We start from the raw sequence: 17,875 nt of genomic DNA on the forward strand, positions 1-17,875 counted from the left end.
TCCAGCCTAAATTTAGTCCTAGCCAATTTACAAGCACTGGCACTGTTATTGTCTTTAGATTTTCAGATTTCTTCTCTGTATCTACTTTTAGACCTTCCTTTATGTCTGCTGAACTTACAATCATTGGGACATCCAGCAGCCTTTGTTTTGCTAGGCTGAAGAACCCATTGGTTTAAGTCCTCTTTTACGAGGCAGGCTCTGATCAGCTGTTTGGCCATTCTCTGTACCTGTTTAATTTTTAACACATCTTTGTTGCACATGGGTGGTCAGAATTGTATTGTATTCATAATGGAGGCTTGCCAAAGCTTTTTGCAATGACATTAATACTTCTCTTTAGCAAGACATGCTAGAGTCATAGCTGTCATCTTCTCTGTGGCTGCATCTCATTAGTGACTAATCATCAACCCTTTCCCTCTTCTCCTGTCCTGTTAGAACTGTCCTAATAAAATCTGTAGCTGTGCACTGTAACTAATAAGATGAATTGTGTTGCAAGGCTATGCTTGGCTATTGCTATAAAAGTTTCGAATGAGAAGTTCCTTCTGTTTGCGTTTTTCAGGCAAAATTCACTGCTCACTCTGACCTCAGTAACCAAAAGGTTATTTTAATAGATGTGGTATTTATGGGTCAAACAAGTGAGGTTGGTTTTGTGGTTGTTTTTTTTTCCCCCCTTTTCATCCTTTCCTGTGATTATGACAAAAGATCCAGGGAATAAGATGAGTACAGTCAGCCAGATGGCTCCACTTCCACTAGATTTGGAGACCAGAAAGGATTCACCAGTTGAGTAGCAGGACCACATTAATTAGGTGATCTACATCTTCCTCACAACCACTTGACTCAGTGACCAGCAAACTACAGAATGCTCCGGTGGCAGGTCCTCGCCTAGTGCCGTGGTGCCAGTTGGCAACTGTGCACGTGGTCACAGCTGGTGCCCACTCAGACCTGCCTGCCTTCCCTCGCACCTACCTGCAGGAGCTGCCTGGGCCAGGCATCAGTGCTGTCCTTAAGGAATACACAAAAACTTACAGGCATGGTGAAATAGAAAAGCAGAACCGCAGTAGGGGTCTCCTCATTCTCTCACTAGCACACATCTTGATGTCCCCTGCTATCCCAAATCACCATCTGCTCCCTAATGAGCCCCAACGCCCATCTCAAATTTGCAGCCCCAGAAAGCCTGTGCAACTGCAGAGATCATAGAATCCTAGAATGGTTTGGACTGGAAGGGACCTTTAAAGGTCATCTAGTGCAACCCCTGTGATGTGGAACATACATTGATTCACCTCATTTCTGGGAAACGTTTAAATCGGTCTGTGTTGTTCTGTATGTTGCAGCCGTGATTATCACCATAAGCTGGAGCTTGGGACATTTGAGTAATTGCTGCAAACTTTTACCGATAGTTCCATTAAAATGGTGCCACCAGTATCTGGTTCCTTGTTGATATAGTGCCCTGAGACAGTTTCCCTATATTGGCAGGGAAGAAGTGTCCATGTTACTTGCAAGGATGCTGGAGACCTTCACAAAGAAAGCAGAGTCAATGGAGAGACAGATTGGATCTTTCGTTAGTCTCTAAAGACACCCTCCTCTCTCCTTTAACCTCAGAACAACTGCAGGCATTTCCAGAGTGCATCCCAGTCTGCTTGTGTGTATCCTTCTCCAGTGAAAGTATAGGAAAGCAAGAGGAAACATTAGGCCAGAATACCTAACAGCCCACTAAACCAGCCCTGAGGGTAGCAGAGGACCAGCAATGATGGCACTTACTTCCCCCTGCCTTTGCCTAACTCTTCACTGGTTAGAGGATTTTAAGAAGTCTGGATAATCCTCTGCCCCTACTTCAGTGTTAGGAGCTTAACATCCAGACAAAATAAGCCCTAGTTAATGTCCTCAGAATGGATCAAGTGGAATCCATTAGGATTCACTGGAACTCCATTAGGCATTCATTAGGAATAGAGTTTATCTCTTCTGAGCCTATTGATATATTAAAGCTGCTACTATTACTACTATAAACACCAATAATCATAAATATCGCAGCTTATACAGTATCTGATGGACACCTAAGGCTGATATAAAATATCATGTATGTTTTGGATAACACTTCATTCAATATTTAATCTACTGCATGTCCACTTTCCTTGGGAATTTTTTGTTGACGTTGATTATCTTGTCACAGTAGCCCAAGTTGTTCTTTGAGGCACGATTCTCTGCCTTCCTTTTGTGATTAATTTGTTTTGCTTTCCAGCTTTTTTCCTGTGGGTGGAAAATTCAGCCATCAGCAACGACTGACTCTTTTGCATTTAAGACACAGGGCGCTCTTTTGTGGTAAGACCACTGTGTTTGTGCAAAAGTAGTTTTACTGTTATGCTCACACTCCCCTGATCCTAGAGCATTTGATCAAGTCTCTTAGGTGTTTCTTTGCCACCAGAAGGTCCCTGTATTACACAGCTCGTAGCTCCCAAAGGGTCATTTCTCTACCTGAGGAGCAATAAGGGCATAAGGTCTGTCCAGCTACAATGTCATTATCTCGCTACCCTACCCAAGGCAGGGAGGTGAGCAGAGTGCTACGATATTCCCAAGTTGCCATCCTCTACATTAGAGAAATCTTCCCAAAGGCTGTGAAGCCAGGTGTGAGGTGTGTTTATGTCACTGGCCTGCTGCACGGTAGTCTTGCCGGAGCTGGCAGGCTGGCCTGGACCGTAAGTGTATTCTGAGAGGCAGGCAATTCAGAAACTCAGGAGCCACTTCTCTGTGTGCTGGCCACAATTCCTGCTTCCCCTGCCAATACGCTTATGGTTTGGCATTTGTAGACACACCGCAGCTGTCCAGTTGATAAACTGACACACTCTGGGTGGCCCTCATCTCTTGAGATTTTACAACTGCTGTTTGCTCCACCAGACATGAATTGAAGTCTTCCAAACTCTCCCACAGAGACTTTCCTGGTACTCTGGTGTCAAGTTCAGAACAAGAATCCAGAGCAGACATTTTATTCCTAATAACACTTGTTTTCCTACACTGCTGCTCTCCTTCAGCTAACTGGTGCCTGTGATGAACCCACACATCTGTTCCCTGGTTCATCCTGCTCAGCAGTAGTCAGGAGTTATTTACAGTACCCTCCAATCCAGTAGCCCTCTACCCTTGAAGGAAATAGGACCGTGTATGCTCTACAGTCAAACTCAGGATTACAGATCAAATGTATTGCTGTGCATGTACATTTATATGATCCTTGGGCCTCTTCCTGGTGTTTCCTGCATGGCCATTATCCAGGTTAAAGAAACAGCTATCACCCACTTATGGACAGTAAAACAACACTGAAAAATGCAATGTCCCTAGCAGAGATTTTGAGAAATACAACTGCTGGGTTGTCTGCAGTTAAGGTAAATTTTGTAGTAGCTTATAGCGACTGGTATGTGTCTTGGATCTCTCATGCAATTCTTGCTTTACTCACACGTTACTCCTGGAATATGTAGCTATTTCGTCTAGTAGAAAAAGAGGAAAAAAAATTAACACCCATAGGAGGTGATGTTTCAAGCACAAGGAACTGAAATAGTTTCATTTTTTAGTGGCCACCATCAAAATCTTGACAGTATTGTTCTTTTCTAGCTCCCACATCATGGCATTCAGGTAACAGTGAAAATAGATTTACAGATAACTCTAATTTCATGCCAAACTGATACCATAGTAGAGCAACTGTTGGATCACGGACAGAAGGAGAGGTATTCATTTCCGTTTGCTTCTGCAGTAGATTCATTGAAATGTGTTAGCTCAGCTGTGTGCATATATGCTGATGTAATCAAGCCAGGTGCATGCACAGGATTTTCTAACAGGAGGTGGAGATGAGTCTGGCTCACGTAAAGAGGAGATGGAGAGCTGTGCAGGATGTTTAAAGGTCACAAGGATGCTTAACATTTTGTACCAGACATGTGAGGAGGGAAAAGAGCAGAGGAGCACAGGGTCGTTAATACACTGAATGGCAAGAGGGGTACAAGTTAGGCATTTAAAGCTCCAGAGTTCCAGATCATGTATGGTGCAAGGGAGAGGGGAGGGGAATCTGTCCCTTTGTGAGTTTAAATAGAAAAGATTAGGGAACCTGGGCTACTTATAGGAAAGGCAGGGAATGGAGTAAGGATTAGCTGGGGAACATTTTACTATGCCACTTGAACCCGACCAGACGTTTTAGTAAGCAAATGTTTGCTTCCAGCAAAACAGACCCAGAAGCAGCTCTCGTAAAACATACAAGGGTTTTTTCAGTCATCCAAATACTGCATTCTAGTTCAGTCTGTTGTTTTTCAAGGGAATGTGGTTTTTCTTTGCCTTCTCAAGAGCAGAGAGAGATATGGGACAAGGGTGTACAGGAGGACACGCGGATAAACAAGGCTGAGCTTGTAGAGAAAGCTCTCCAGCTTGATTCTTGCCACGAGAGATTTGTATACCATTAAACTTCCTAGATAGCCTCTCAGATTGTATAAGTGAAAAAGACATTACATAAACTGCCAGCATTTTTCTCTTTTTCACTTTGAGAACCACCCTTGTGGGACAGTTGTAAGGAATTTAGTAGGGTTGGCTCTAATAAGTTTCTGTGGATAGTACTCTAAAAATACAGACAGAAGAGGAAGTAATGCTCTTTTTTTCTGGTTTTGTTATTAAACAGTTATAGAATTCTACAAAAGGGATACAGTTCTTTTAAAAGTTTTATAGGATACTGTGGGAAACCTTTCCGTTTTCATTGCATTCTATTACACTTTCAATATAGAGGAGGTGCCGTCAGGTATTTTCAGTGGAAGTGGGTACGTGCTTTCAGGTCTCACCAAAACCTAGTTGGATTATGTTCTTAATCTCCAACCTTCCTGTGACCTGATAACTACAAGCTGCTTCAGTTTTGCATTCTTAACGACGGTCCACCACTTTGAGAAGGACTGTTACTCTGTCCCTAAAAGAAGTGACATACTGCTGCAGCCCCAGGATGCCTGCTTTTCCAACTACAAGTTCACTGATAGAGTAGTTGAACAAGGGAGTAAGTCATGTGCCTCCATGCTGGTCATCAAGAATGGCCATCACAAATGACCATCACCTTTGACCACCCCAAGCAATAACTCCTTATGTTCACCCTTTCTTCTAGATCACAACTGCAGTCTTTTAATACTGACGCCTCATGAATGGCTTCGGTTCATATCCCAATGGCAATAGTCTGGGATAGAAGAAATGCCTTTTTTCCAGTTTCAGTAAAAGTTTCATGAACCATGAATACTTGCATGAAATCCAAATCCAGTTAATTTAGTTTCGAGATTATATGGGGGTCTGAGATCAGTTTCTCCCAAAGAAGTGGATTTTGACGTACCAACTAATGGGCATGAAAAACGCCACCCTCATTTGTTTTGACCTAGAAGCTGCCACACTAGTGCCTGTCACTGACCTCCGTGGAGGATGCAGGGCAATGCATGGCCTCCCACAGAGCTCTGCCACCAGGTCACATAGGAAAGCCCTGGCTCTTACCTGTCCCACATCATCTCTCTCTCTTGCTTCCCCATGGGGTTGCTCAAAATCAACTGAATTATGCAATGAAATCTGACCGAGGTCTCTATTGGTAAATCCAGTATTACAGGCCTTTGCATAAATAATTCCAGGACCATTCTTTCTCTCCATCTTCCAAGAAATTTGATAGCTAAATATTATGACAGCTCTGCAGAGTGACTTTTCCAGATCAGTGACCATTCCCTACGAAGGTTTCATCTGTCACTGAATGATTACGGTAACTTTGGAAACAATTTCTTCTATCCCTTTTTACCTACACCAGTTTGGTATTACCAATGTTGCTTCCAAGGTCAAATCTATACCAGCATTCATTTTTATGAGAACCACTAGTAATGTCTTAAACAAATGACCTCATAAATGACAATCTTTGTCAAAGGCATTTGGAGGAGAACGGTACCATAGACACATACACACACGCTCTGCAGCTGGGAAAAAAAAAGGCTCTTCTCAGCACTCTTCTTCGTGGATATTTTTTGTAGCCAAAAAACTAGAGTGGGAAAGGAAGAGATAACATCTGAGTTGGGATGACCAAAGTACATAGAGAGAACAATTTAGTCTCTTAAAACAATGCAAGAAGTTAGATTCCAGTAGTAATTCAAGTGAAGGCAGGGGGTTGGGTCACATCCAAACATCTATGCAGTCCCAGTGACCCAAGCTATCACATGCAATATACCTCACTTCTTTATTTGCTTGTTTATTCTGAATGACTACAAGGGCACTTGATGTGATAAAACGTGGACAATGTCCTGAGTTCAGCTGGAGAGAGTTAGGATATTATCTTTCTGGAGCTTCTCCCTGCAGTAATGATGATACCCGTTTTGGGGTTAATTTTCTGTTGAATAAGCACGTCAGGTTTTAAGGCACTGGTCCAGACTGTAAACAAGTCAGTCTCTTTGGAGCCTGCTTTGGCAGCTCAGCTGAGGTTACTATTTGTATTAAAATATTTGCTAACCTATTCTTCATAAAGCAGGTATATTTCCATGAAAAGGAGAGGCAATGTTGACATCTGTCCTCTTGCCAGCAGGAGCAATCATGTTACCTTGTTATCTCAGCTAGCCCTCCCCCATGCTGATGCACTAAATAAGGGACTGCTGAAATTCTGGCCCAGGGCTGATTTTCTGCTCCACACACAACTCTGAGTATCTGTGCAAAAGGCAGGAGCAACTCAGTCCCATCGTTCCAGTGGCACCAAGATCAGAAGAAACCTTACTGCTGAGAGAAATCGGTGATAGAAAGCTCTGGAATGTAAATTTTACATGAGGTAGAGATTTTTCACATGTGGCTGACAAGCAATTTAAAGCACTAAGGAGAGTTCAAGAGGGAGTTAAGTGGTCCACGTAGATATACAGATACTAGAATAATTTGGATGCATTTAGGATGCAGGATAGACAAAGAATTCATCTCGTCCCCAAGCTGTTTGGAGCTGTGACTACATTTGGTTCTCAGCTTGTACAGAGTTTTCTGTAGCGAGACTAGCCCCAACGATAATAGATCATTGTAATAGCTCTGTTCATATTACAAGGTTGGGGAGTGGAAAGCAAACAATCTAAACAATGTAAGACCACCACAATTACTTCGGTTGTTTTTATAGGTTACCCATAAAATTGTGGGCACTTTTCAGGCATAGAAAAAGGCAGAGACTTGGACTTAGATCTTATAGCCCAAGGCTCTAGCCTAGTGCATGCTCCTTGCACTTTCAAAACTCCCATTGACTGCAGTAGTAGATCTAGGATAAAATGCAGGCAGTTCAGGATTATTATTTGTGCTCCAAGATTAAATGAGGTGTTTGCAAGAAGAAAAAGGACTAGCTTTTGGGGGATAGAAGGTTGCTGTCCCTTTTGTATAAATGTGCAATCTGAAGGCATAGGAGATTTTATCTGGTTGGGGGGCTTTGCCTTTTGATCCTTCCATTTGCCATTGGGTAGAGTAGTTAGTGATAACTTTACTTTGCTTAGACTTCCTGTTCTCCATTTCTTTGCATTTGATATACAGTTCAAAGTCTGATGAAGAAACAATTTGTATGTTGTACTAACAAATAAGGAGTTAAATCAGGCGCTTTATTGTCTGATTTTTAAATGATGGGAGATTTACACCTACATGGCAGAGAAATTTTGCTTTGAAATAGGTAAGATTTTTCAAAGCACCTGGGGCTGGCCTCATCCTGCTCCCACCAAAGTGAAAGGTTAATGCTTTCATTCACTTCAATAGGAGCAAAGTTAGATAAATGATGAGCACATTTGGGAGCATTCCCTGTCAAGCAATTAGGACTAAGTGTGCTGCTGGTCAGATCCTGAAGTGATTTATCAACTAATGAAAATTGATAGGCATTCGCTTTAGTCAGTGTAGCTGGATCAATTTATATATGACCCTCTGTTCTGGGAATTCCTAGTGACAGTATTGGTATAGCTATGATGGGCTAAGTGTACAGGCAAAATCAGTTTTGTGGGAAGAGGTGATGTTTGTTACTCCAGCTTATATTGTTGGAAAATCAGACAACCTTCAGGGCACATAAAAGCCTTTTTCCATTTCATACCTAAAGGTTGGCCCGTATTTCTGAAGGCATGCTTAGGGGTTTTTTTAATGGTATTAGTTGGACAGATGAGAGATACTGTCTTTCTCTGCAAACTTAGATATGGATATTTCTTCAAGATATGACTGACTGTTGCAGTTCTTTCTCAGGTATCTGTCTAGCACAAGGCAGCCTCTTTTTTTTTCACTCACTCTTCACTGCTGTTAATTTCTGCCCTTTTTCTTCTCTTCTTCCCACTTCTGCCCGTTCCCATCCATTATGGTTCCCTTCTTGTAATTATCATACTCAACTCCTATTTAACTTTTTCCCATATTTGGTGGTATGGATGGGCTTGCTCCACAAAAGACAAAGCACTCCACAGTATCTTTATTATTGTGTTTTGACATTTTTTGATTCTCATGTAATTATAGGCTGAGTTACTTTGATATGGACCTGATCCAACATCTGAGTATTTTATTGGTTTGCCTACTGACAGTGTTAAAAATTACTTTTTTCTTTTAAAGTGAGAAACTTCCCTGATTTTTCCCATCTTGTTTTCATTACCTTTTCTTGACAGTAGGTCAGGTTAGGTGCTTTGCCATCTCTGCTGCTTCTGTCATCTCCTTATGTCGAAACTGACTTTTACAGAGGCTGTTGTTCTTATCTTTGAGCTTTCAGAGCAATGTTTGTATGTGGGGTAGATTTTTTTTTTTCTCTCCGTCTTCTTTGCTGTCTCTGCTTCTTGTCTTTTTGGTTTGTCTTTGGCTTTTGTCTTTCTGGTTTTTTGGCTCGGCTGTTCAGTAGCAGAGGCAAAGTTATTGTTAGCTCTGGCTGAGAGAAAATACAAGATGGAGAGATGCTTCTTTCTTCCACAGTTTAATTTGATGCAACATCTTCCATTATGAGCCTGATTTTGAATCCCACCCTGACTTTTTCAAGCTGAAATTAATCCACCTGAAATTGCACAGGCAAACTTCTATGTCAGACTACAATTTTTCAGGAAAACTTGACTGATATTAGGCAAAACATTTGGGAGATAGGAAGATAGTTTTAAAAGTGGGGTGATCTCACTTTTTGGATAATTTCCTAATGTTTACTTTCAAGAAATGTCATGACTCAAAACTATCTTGACCGAGAAACTCCAAATTTGGGTTACTTTGTTGTCCCTGGCAAGGATAGGTGCTTTGGACTCGGTTTGGAAGGTTTGGGGGAGTAGTTATCATTCAGATATTAGTAACAACAATGTCTACATACATTAGAAACACATCGGTTTTCTGAATACCACAGTCTGGCTTGTGCATTGTTTATAAACCACATACCAACAGCTTTTGTGCTTTTTAAGCAGTATGCAGTACTATACGCTCTTTAGGAAGCACACAGCCAAAGGCTACCAGATGCCTGAACAGTTGCATCCATCAAGCAGGATGTAAGAAGCACTCAGTTTGAAGCATCTTCTGATCTCCACAGGCGTTTCTACAGAGTCTGTCAACTTCATGGGCATTCTTAGGATTGTGCTGGCTGAGAAGACTCCTCAGTGCCTCTCTGGGCATGCATATCCCAAAAGTGAGGTCTCAATGCACTCTGCTCCTAGCCTACCACTTGGTTGTGAGTACTTCCCTCCATTAACTGTGGCTTTTAGGGAAGCACTTACACGTTTCTCTTGAGCCCCAGAATGCTGAAATGTGGAAGTTCCCTAATGTAGAATTAAGGCCAAGGAAAAAGCAGTAGTTAAAAGGGCAGGTGGGGACGTGGAAGTGCTTGTGGATAAAAGGGTAATCCTGAAATAATGCCACTACCTGAACTCCTCGGTTACTGGCAAATAAACATAAGTACAGAATTAGGGTAAACTGCCCCTAAACAACTTGATAGAGAAAATGACTTTGTTATGCCTGAATCTTAGTACATTCAAAGGCAACTTGGTGTGCCATGTAAGCTCTGCACAGCCTCTAAATATTCTGATCCATTATTCCTGGAGTCCCACGTCTGGGTTTTGGGGTGTTCTGCTATTAATCAAAACTGATGTAGGTCAGACAAGTACTTTATTAACTGCTATTACTATGGCACATACTAGGACATCTTAAGATAGAGCTTTGAGTGAGCTTTGATTCCACTGAAATGTCAAAGCAGCAGACTTGGCCTCCAGCTGCAGATGAGTGCCAGCAGGGAGAGTCTGGTCGTGGGAGCAGGGAATTCAGCAGAGGCTGCAAAACTCTCCCAAGATGGGCAAAGTAGCCCTTACTAAGCTCCTTGCTGGCACAGTGAGACAGCTACCAGTGCTCAAGCAAGGTGGCTTAGGTTAGGTAAGTTTACATTACAAAACCATTCTGTCTGCCATGCAGAGAAATGCTGAAATGTTTTGGAATTCCTGTAATAGCAGTACCTTTATTCATAATGAGTCTGGGATATTGTACCACCTAGTAAAACCATAGTTCAGACTTATTCAGAGTTTAAAAACCCACAGTAATTAAATCAAACTAGTGAAACCAAATTCACTTCCAAAAAAGGAGATCAACACACCTCCAAGATACCACTTTGAACGCTTCTCTTTTGAACATCCCAGCTGTCACAGGGAAAGTAGTGAAAATGGATACGAAATGCTGTTCCTGAAATCCCCCGCAGAGCAGTGAACTGATGGGGAAGATAAGTCTTCTTGTTGTGAAATGCATGTATTTTGCTATTTTGGACCCAAGACCTCTGTTCCACTCTGGAGGAATGAGAAACAAATTTATTAGACTAGTGAAGTGGGCACCTCTTCAGGAGAGACCTTGTGTACTCCAGTGACTAGATTTGGGATAAGTTGTCCAGGCAAAAGGTAAATTAAGCTAATAAATCTGGTGCATCCTTTGAGAAGCACTAACTAACTTTTACCTTTGGGGGGGTGAATTTTTTGACAGGTTATGATTTTCTAGAACAGAGAATATATCCTTCCTTCAAAATCAGTCTCAACTGTGTTTGCTGTCTCTTTCAAGGAACATCAGAAACACTTTGGGGATAAGGGATCATTTTGTAGAGAATACTTTTTCAAGACGAGGGGTCTCTAGCCAAACATGACAATAGTCAACATAGTTCCTTGTGTACTTCACAGTTAAGAAATCTTATTGAAAGTTCAAAGAATTGGATTAAATTCCTCTTGGATTTCCTGTGATAATCTCGGTTGGATCATCTGCTCTTACATGTTAGAGCTCAACAATGTCTGACTCTGTTAAGGAAAAATGACATTTATTAGACAAAACTTTCCTTTACAAACCTTCCTTATTTGGCTGGGACAACATGTGCTATTTAAAGGGCTGTCTTGCAGCTAATGAGAATTTTGTATAGAAAACCAAAAAATAATATCAGACAGGAAGAATGAACTGCATTAGCCCTTTACCTTAAAAAAAAAAAACCATGGTGATTTTGGACTTGGCTGCTCTCTCTCCATATGTTAGAGTCCATTTAATGTATACTGCAATTTCAGTTTTTGTTAGCAAAGATTAAATTCATCCTTCTTTGCATTGCTGCAGGACCTGGTTTGAAAGACTCCTACATTATCCAAATTCTTTACCAGCATCATCAATAGTAGTTGCACAGAATGATCATTTTCAGCACCGGCATGCCAGTCTGAAGGTCCAAAAGGAGGTTCATGACAAGTAATTTGGTGAACATTAAGGGTCAGAGTCCTTGGACATAGACTTGTATTTCAGGAGAGGTAGTTTGTGGGTATTGAAGGATAGAACATCAATCAAATGGGCTGATACTTCCTTTGGGCAGAAGAGTTATTCTTTGCATATGCTCTTCATATCTTTATTGGCATCCCCCATTAGCTATTTTTTAAGGTCGTGTATACTTTGGGAAGGATGCTTATACATTTGTTGTGTTAAAATCTAAGTAAGTAAGTACTAAATGTTCAGCTAATAGAGATCATCCTAGCCCCATTGATATTAAATTTACTCAGCTAAGCATCTGTTCTATGTGAAGTCATTGGAAGTTTTGTTGTTGACATTAGAAGACCAGATTTCACTCACTCTCTTAAATATTTAAACAACTATATTTAGGAATTGTGACCTTGGTGAGTGCTTTGAATACACCTGATAAAGGAAATAAGTTTGTGATGTGTTGTACCACGTGGTGAGAATGCATACATTGTTATTTTGTTTGGTTTAGTCTATTTTTATAGAGTACTTGAGGAGAAATCCATAAGTTTGAGTAGTTTAGTCTACTAGTTAAACAAGAGTAGTGATCTCTTTGGGGCCAGAGCTTCTTGTTTCCTCTATTTCTAATGCAGAAGTTCTCTTGTAAGGATTTACCTATATGACAGAGGCAAGGTTGCTAACTCTGTCTATTAGCAGATGTAGATTTTGCTTGAGCAAGGTTAAGTGACTGATAGTGATCTATGCCATGACTCAAACACAAGTATGGAAGAAAGTTTGTGCTGGCTTCCCTGAAAGAATGCCTTTGCTGATTTTTATAGGCTTCATCCAAAACCCAATAAGAGAACTCTTCAGTGCCATTAGAGAGGCAGAAGCATTTCCAAGAAAAAGGAAAATTTGAAAATCTGCATTTTCAGCAGTGACTAGTATTGGTTATTCCTCAGTTTCAAAGTTCACAAGCAGAGAATTCAAAGAAACATTTGGAAGGAAATCCAAATGAAAAGGGGCCCCAGTTTCAGGTTGTTGGTACTTTTTGCTTTTCAGACTCCTCTTTTGAAGTGTCTCCAGTCAGGCAGCTGAATTGCTAGTCATTTCAGAACTCTCAGGCTCATTCTTTTCTTTCTTCCTCATCTTTTTCTCTTTTCCTCTTCTCTTTTCTATTAAGGTCAAATCCTGCTTCTCCTGATGCCAATAACAAAACTCCCATTGATTTCAACATGAGCAGGAAATATGCAGTTTGCTATTTACCACAACCACCACAATGAATCTCTGGGATGAATTCATTTATATTCATTCCAATGATGCCATGAAAAATGGGCTCTTGCTATTTTATCACATCCAAACTGTTGCTCTAACTCTAACATCCTAGCTGTTGCTAACAAGTCAGTGATGATTTGTAAACCAACAATTTATGGTAACCACATTCCATCCCCATTATGATGTGTGGTTTGGAAATGGAAAAGTAATCAAGACCTCCTGTTAAGAGACTTTATTTCAGTTGAATGTTTCTGTAAATAAAAGCATTTTGAAAGGATCATTGCTATATGTTTCTAACTCCAAATTGTTCATTTGATCTAGGCCCCATCTATGCACCAAATTCCTGCCAGGCTCTGTCTGTCAGGAGCGTGAGATCCCCAACGGTGGCATGAGCATACTGGCAAAACTGTTTCCATCAATATAAGTATTTTCACTCAACTGGATAGTTTCACTAGACTGGAACAGCAGTTCCATTTCTTGGAGACAGCTATGTCCATTCCTTGGAATACTTCATAATACTTTATCAGCACACTGTAAGGGTACTCTGACATAAATAAAGGCCTCCTGCTACAGTTACAGTAACAGATGAAGAATTATAGTCAGACCCATGGTATGTAGTAATGCCCTTGGGAACTAAGAGCCTGCGTAGTTTGTGCAACACTTTGTCTTGGTTGTAAGGATTGTGGGCAGTCACTATGACACTAAGGAGGACTTTCCAGCTCTTTGATGGGAGACCACCTAGAATTACTGGTAAATAGACTCAAACAAGGGAATTTTGTTCCAGTACTAAGTTCTGGTACCAACTGGGTTGACAATCTTCTTTTGATCCCTTTGACACTAATACACTCTGTCCTTTCAACCCTGTGTAAGAAGCCTAGCAGCCTGGGTTTGAGGTTAGAGCCACTTTGGTAACCTGCTAAAGGAGATCTCAAATTAGGCAGTCTAGAGAGTGCCTTGGTTAATCAGCACTAACCATGATGTGATAAGAAGATAGAGACCACACTAATTAGGAGATAAAGCTCTCTTCCTACCCCTTCCTCTCTAGCAAAAATCACTACTTGATTAATTTACATATCCCAGGATTGAGCACAATTCACTGGGGGTAGGATGTCAGCTCAAAGGGTTTATACGAATGCTCTGATTTTCTGTTGAACAAAAGACTGACTACTAAAAATCACTCTTAAACTGACTTTTATTTGGTGATCTAAGAGTATGAAGAGGTTTTGAGCATGTATGAATCCTCATGAGGTGTTCATTAACTTGGCTATATTGTAATAATGGTATGAAAAAATAACAAATATTTTGTTGTTATGTAACTTTCTAAGTAGTGATCTCCATAACTTTAATGTGAAATACATATTTTAAAGGACATTTTCCCTCATTTGGTACAACAGACTGAAAATTAAGACACAAATCCTGGCAAGAGGGCTCATTCACCATGGGGAACTACAGCCACAGGTCCACGATAAAAAGAGTTCATGGACTTAACTCCAGTTTAATGTGTTCCTTCCCACTCCTGACCCTCAGCTTCAAGCACAACGCCCTCTCATTAGTGGCATTGCAACTGTTCATGAGCCTGTGTTGTGAACTAGACCTCTGAAATTTGGTTGAAAAAAGGCAGTATGTGTAAGGGAGAAAATAATAATAATGTTTAGGTCGTTTCCTGATCTGTCATAGTCGTGCTGCTAGGTGTGGCAGGTGTCAATGAGCAGTGGAAATTGGAAGGAGCTTATAGATGGGACTGTCTGAAGCCAGTAGTAGTGTTGCCAAAGGCTGAACTATAGCCTAAACTAGCTTTAGAAAAGAGCCTAAATATTTCACCAAAGAGATGACCAACATATGGTCCTACAAGCTGCTAGATTTGGGTTCTGGTGGGCCTTGAAAGGACAAGTTCTACCCCACCGCACCCTGCAGCCAGAGAGCCACTCAAGTGTGATGTTAGGGGCCACTGCAGCCCAGCCGCTGTCATCCCCCTTGAGCAGCATTTGATAATATCTGGCCTCACCAGTTCTGGAAACAAGTCAAATTTTCAAAGCCAGGTTATATGATTTTATCCCCACCACTCATCCTTTCCAAATAGCCCTTTGGGGCGTGGAATAGATTTCTGTATCTCTTCTTTATTTTCACAAATATTTACTATGCCGGTCTATACGTCTTTGGCCTAATATATCACGCTGTTCTTTAATTAGAAAGTTAACAACAGGAAGAAGATTGTCAACATTTGTCCAGTAGTAGGAGTCTGGCAGGTAACGGGGCAAAAATAAAGCCAGCCACCATGCTTACATTAATGCTAATGCTGCGCTACCACCTGGTGGACAAAAGGTAAATAGCACCGAGCTCTTCGACAGGCAGGTACACGGTCCGTGTGAAATAAATAGAGCACTGGTTGGGAAGGTGACTGTGGGCAGTCTAGCTGACAAGGACAGTATAGTCTGAATCCTCCAGACTGAGCCAGTTCAGGATCTGGGCAGCCAACAGAAGCCAAACAGATTGTGAAAATCTGCTGGAGCTCTGAAGTGTGATAGCAGGTGAAGGGTACCCCTCAAAGGGATATGACACTCTGATTCTCCTCTAGGATACAGAGAGAAGCAAGTAAGAATGAAATCATGTTCCTGTGATACTAGAGTACCAATGCCTTTATATAGGCACTGCCTCTGATCTGCTTGTTCTCAGCTGCAATCCTCAGAGCTACTTGCAGCTTCCTTCGCTGTCTTCTATCTGCTAGCTCAACTGACAAGTCCCTTGGCAGTGTATCACCTTGGAGTCTCAACTCCTCCATGGTTGTCTCTCCACATGCTGGGATTACAGCAGCTCTCTTGCATTTCAATACTGTGCTTCAGGAAAGAATAGAAATCAGAATGCTACCTAAAAGTTCAGTTACTGAACATGTTGTTAATAAGAATATTATTGGTAGCCTCTTCATCCCATCAGGATGAAGTGCTTTGTGGCACTTAACAGATTGCAGGAGAAGGCAGCGTATTCCAAACCTTATCTTCCTTTTCCCTAAAACTGAAGGAATCCTCCTGCAGGTCTGAAACTCTGCACAATCAGGAGATGTACTGTCTGATGTGCCTCCTCACACATAAACTACAGAGTGTGTTACTCGGACATCTCAACTACGTGCTGAAGATGATTGGCATGGTCTGATTTGGGTCTTACATGGCTGAAGGCAAAAGCTTTTGGGGGACTGAGCCTCCTGTTAGTCAATAAGCTAGAGATCCAGATTTATACTGATGCCAAATTCTCTCTGTGGTCTCAGTGACACAAAATCAAACTGAGGCTTTCCACGTCCAGAGAACATGTCCAAAAAAACTCAGTTTATTTGATATTACAGGACAAGCCTTCCTCAATTGCTCTTTGCTTAGAGTAGTTCTCTTCGTGTGGTAAATTAGGTGTCCACTGGAGCAAGCACGTGAACTTAGGTCTCTAACATGACTACAGATTGCCTTAATGGTAGGCAGTAGAATTCTTTCTGCTTTCCTTCCATCTCACCTCCCCATTCTCTACGTTTTTATAAGACATTTTGAGCATTTTCTCCAGGATCACCTCTTCCAAGCCGAAGAATGGTCCATCCTAACACACAGGAAGCCAAGGAAAGACGGCAGGAGGATGAAGCAAGAAACTCCAGACAAACCTCAAACATAAAAAAGAAACATGCAAGAGGTGGAATTAGTTTCAGATCTCCCATAAGGAATATAGAAACATTATATCATGCAGGGATGAGGTGAGGTTAGGAAACAAAGCCCAGCTGGAGTTGAATGTGGTGAGGGATGTAAAGAGCAACAGGAAGGGCTTCTACAAGTATATCTGCAGCAGAAAACTGGAGGAAATATAGGCATGCTGCTGAATGGGGTCATGGAAAAGGCTGAGGAATTCACTGACTTCTTGGATGGAGAAATGGGACAACAGGAATCTCGTAAAATTCAGCAAAGTGCAAAATCCTGCACCTGAAGAGGATTAGCCCCATGCACCAGTGCAGGCTGGGGGGATCCAGCAGCTGAAAAGCAGCTTGGCAGGAAAGGCCTGCTGGCCTGGGGGTACTGGTGGACAACAAGTTGGCTATAAACCAGTGATCTGCCCTTGAGGCAAAGATGGCCAACAGCATCCTGGGCTGCATTAGGAAGACGAATGCAGGCAGATGGAGGAAGGTGATCCTTCCTTTCTGCTCATCACCGGTGAAACCACATCTGGAGTGCTGCAGCCAGCGCTGGGCTCCCCAGTACAAGGACATGGACATATTGGGGCAAGTCTAATGAAGGACCATGAAGGTGATTTAGGGGTTGGAGCATGTGACATACGGGGAGATGCTGAGAGAGCTGGGACTGTTCAGCCTGGAAAAGAGAAAGCTCAGAGGGATTTTATCAATGTGTATAAATACCTGATGGGGAGAATAAAGAAGGTAGAGACAGACTCTTCTCAGCAGTAGCCTGTGAAAGGACAAGAGGCAGTGGGCACAAATTCAAATACAGGAAATTCCATTTAAATGTAAAAAGTTTTTTTTTTTTACTGTAGGAGTGGTTAAACACTAGAACAGGCTGCCCAGAGAGGTTGTGGATTCTCTGTCCTTGGAGATATTCAAAGCCTGAGTGGACACAATACTGAGCAACCTGCTCTAGTTGACCCTGCTCTGAGTAGGGTGTTGGACTCTACAGTCTCCAGAGGTCCCTTCCAACCTCAGTGATTCTGTTCAGTAACATGTTCATTATTCCAGACACAGTTCTGATAGAGGCAAGGCTCCTGTGTACAACTTCTTGTTCCCTTTTTGGCAGAGAGAGAAAAAACATCTCTATCTTTTGATTCTGCTTCCAGGATAACATTCAGCCCATAGGTATTGTGGGACATGAGTGAGTCCTTGTGCTTTCTTCAGCACACTTCCCTGCCCTACTTCTCCTGTTGCTCAAGGAAACTTAGTGAAGCATCACAGCTCCCTTCTGGCCCCAGCTTCTGTCTTACAAGGAGA

The sequence above is a fragment of the Harpia harpyja genome, chromosome 6, assembly GCF_026419915.1.
Source record: "Harpia harpyja isolate bHarHar1 chromosome 6, bHarHar1 primary haplotype, whole genome shotgun sequence".
Classification (NCBI taxonomy): domain Eukaryota; kingdom Metazoa; phylum Chordata; class Aves; order Accipitriformes; family Accipitridae; genus Harpia; species Harpia harpyja.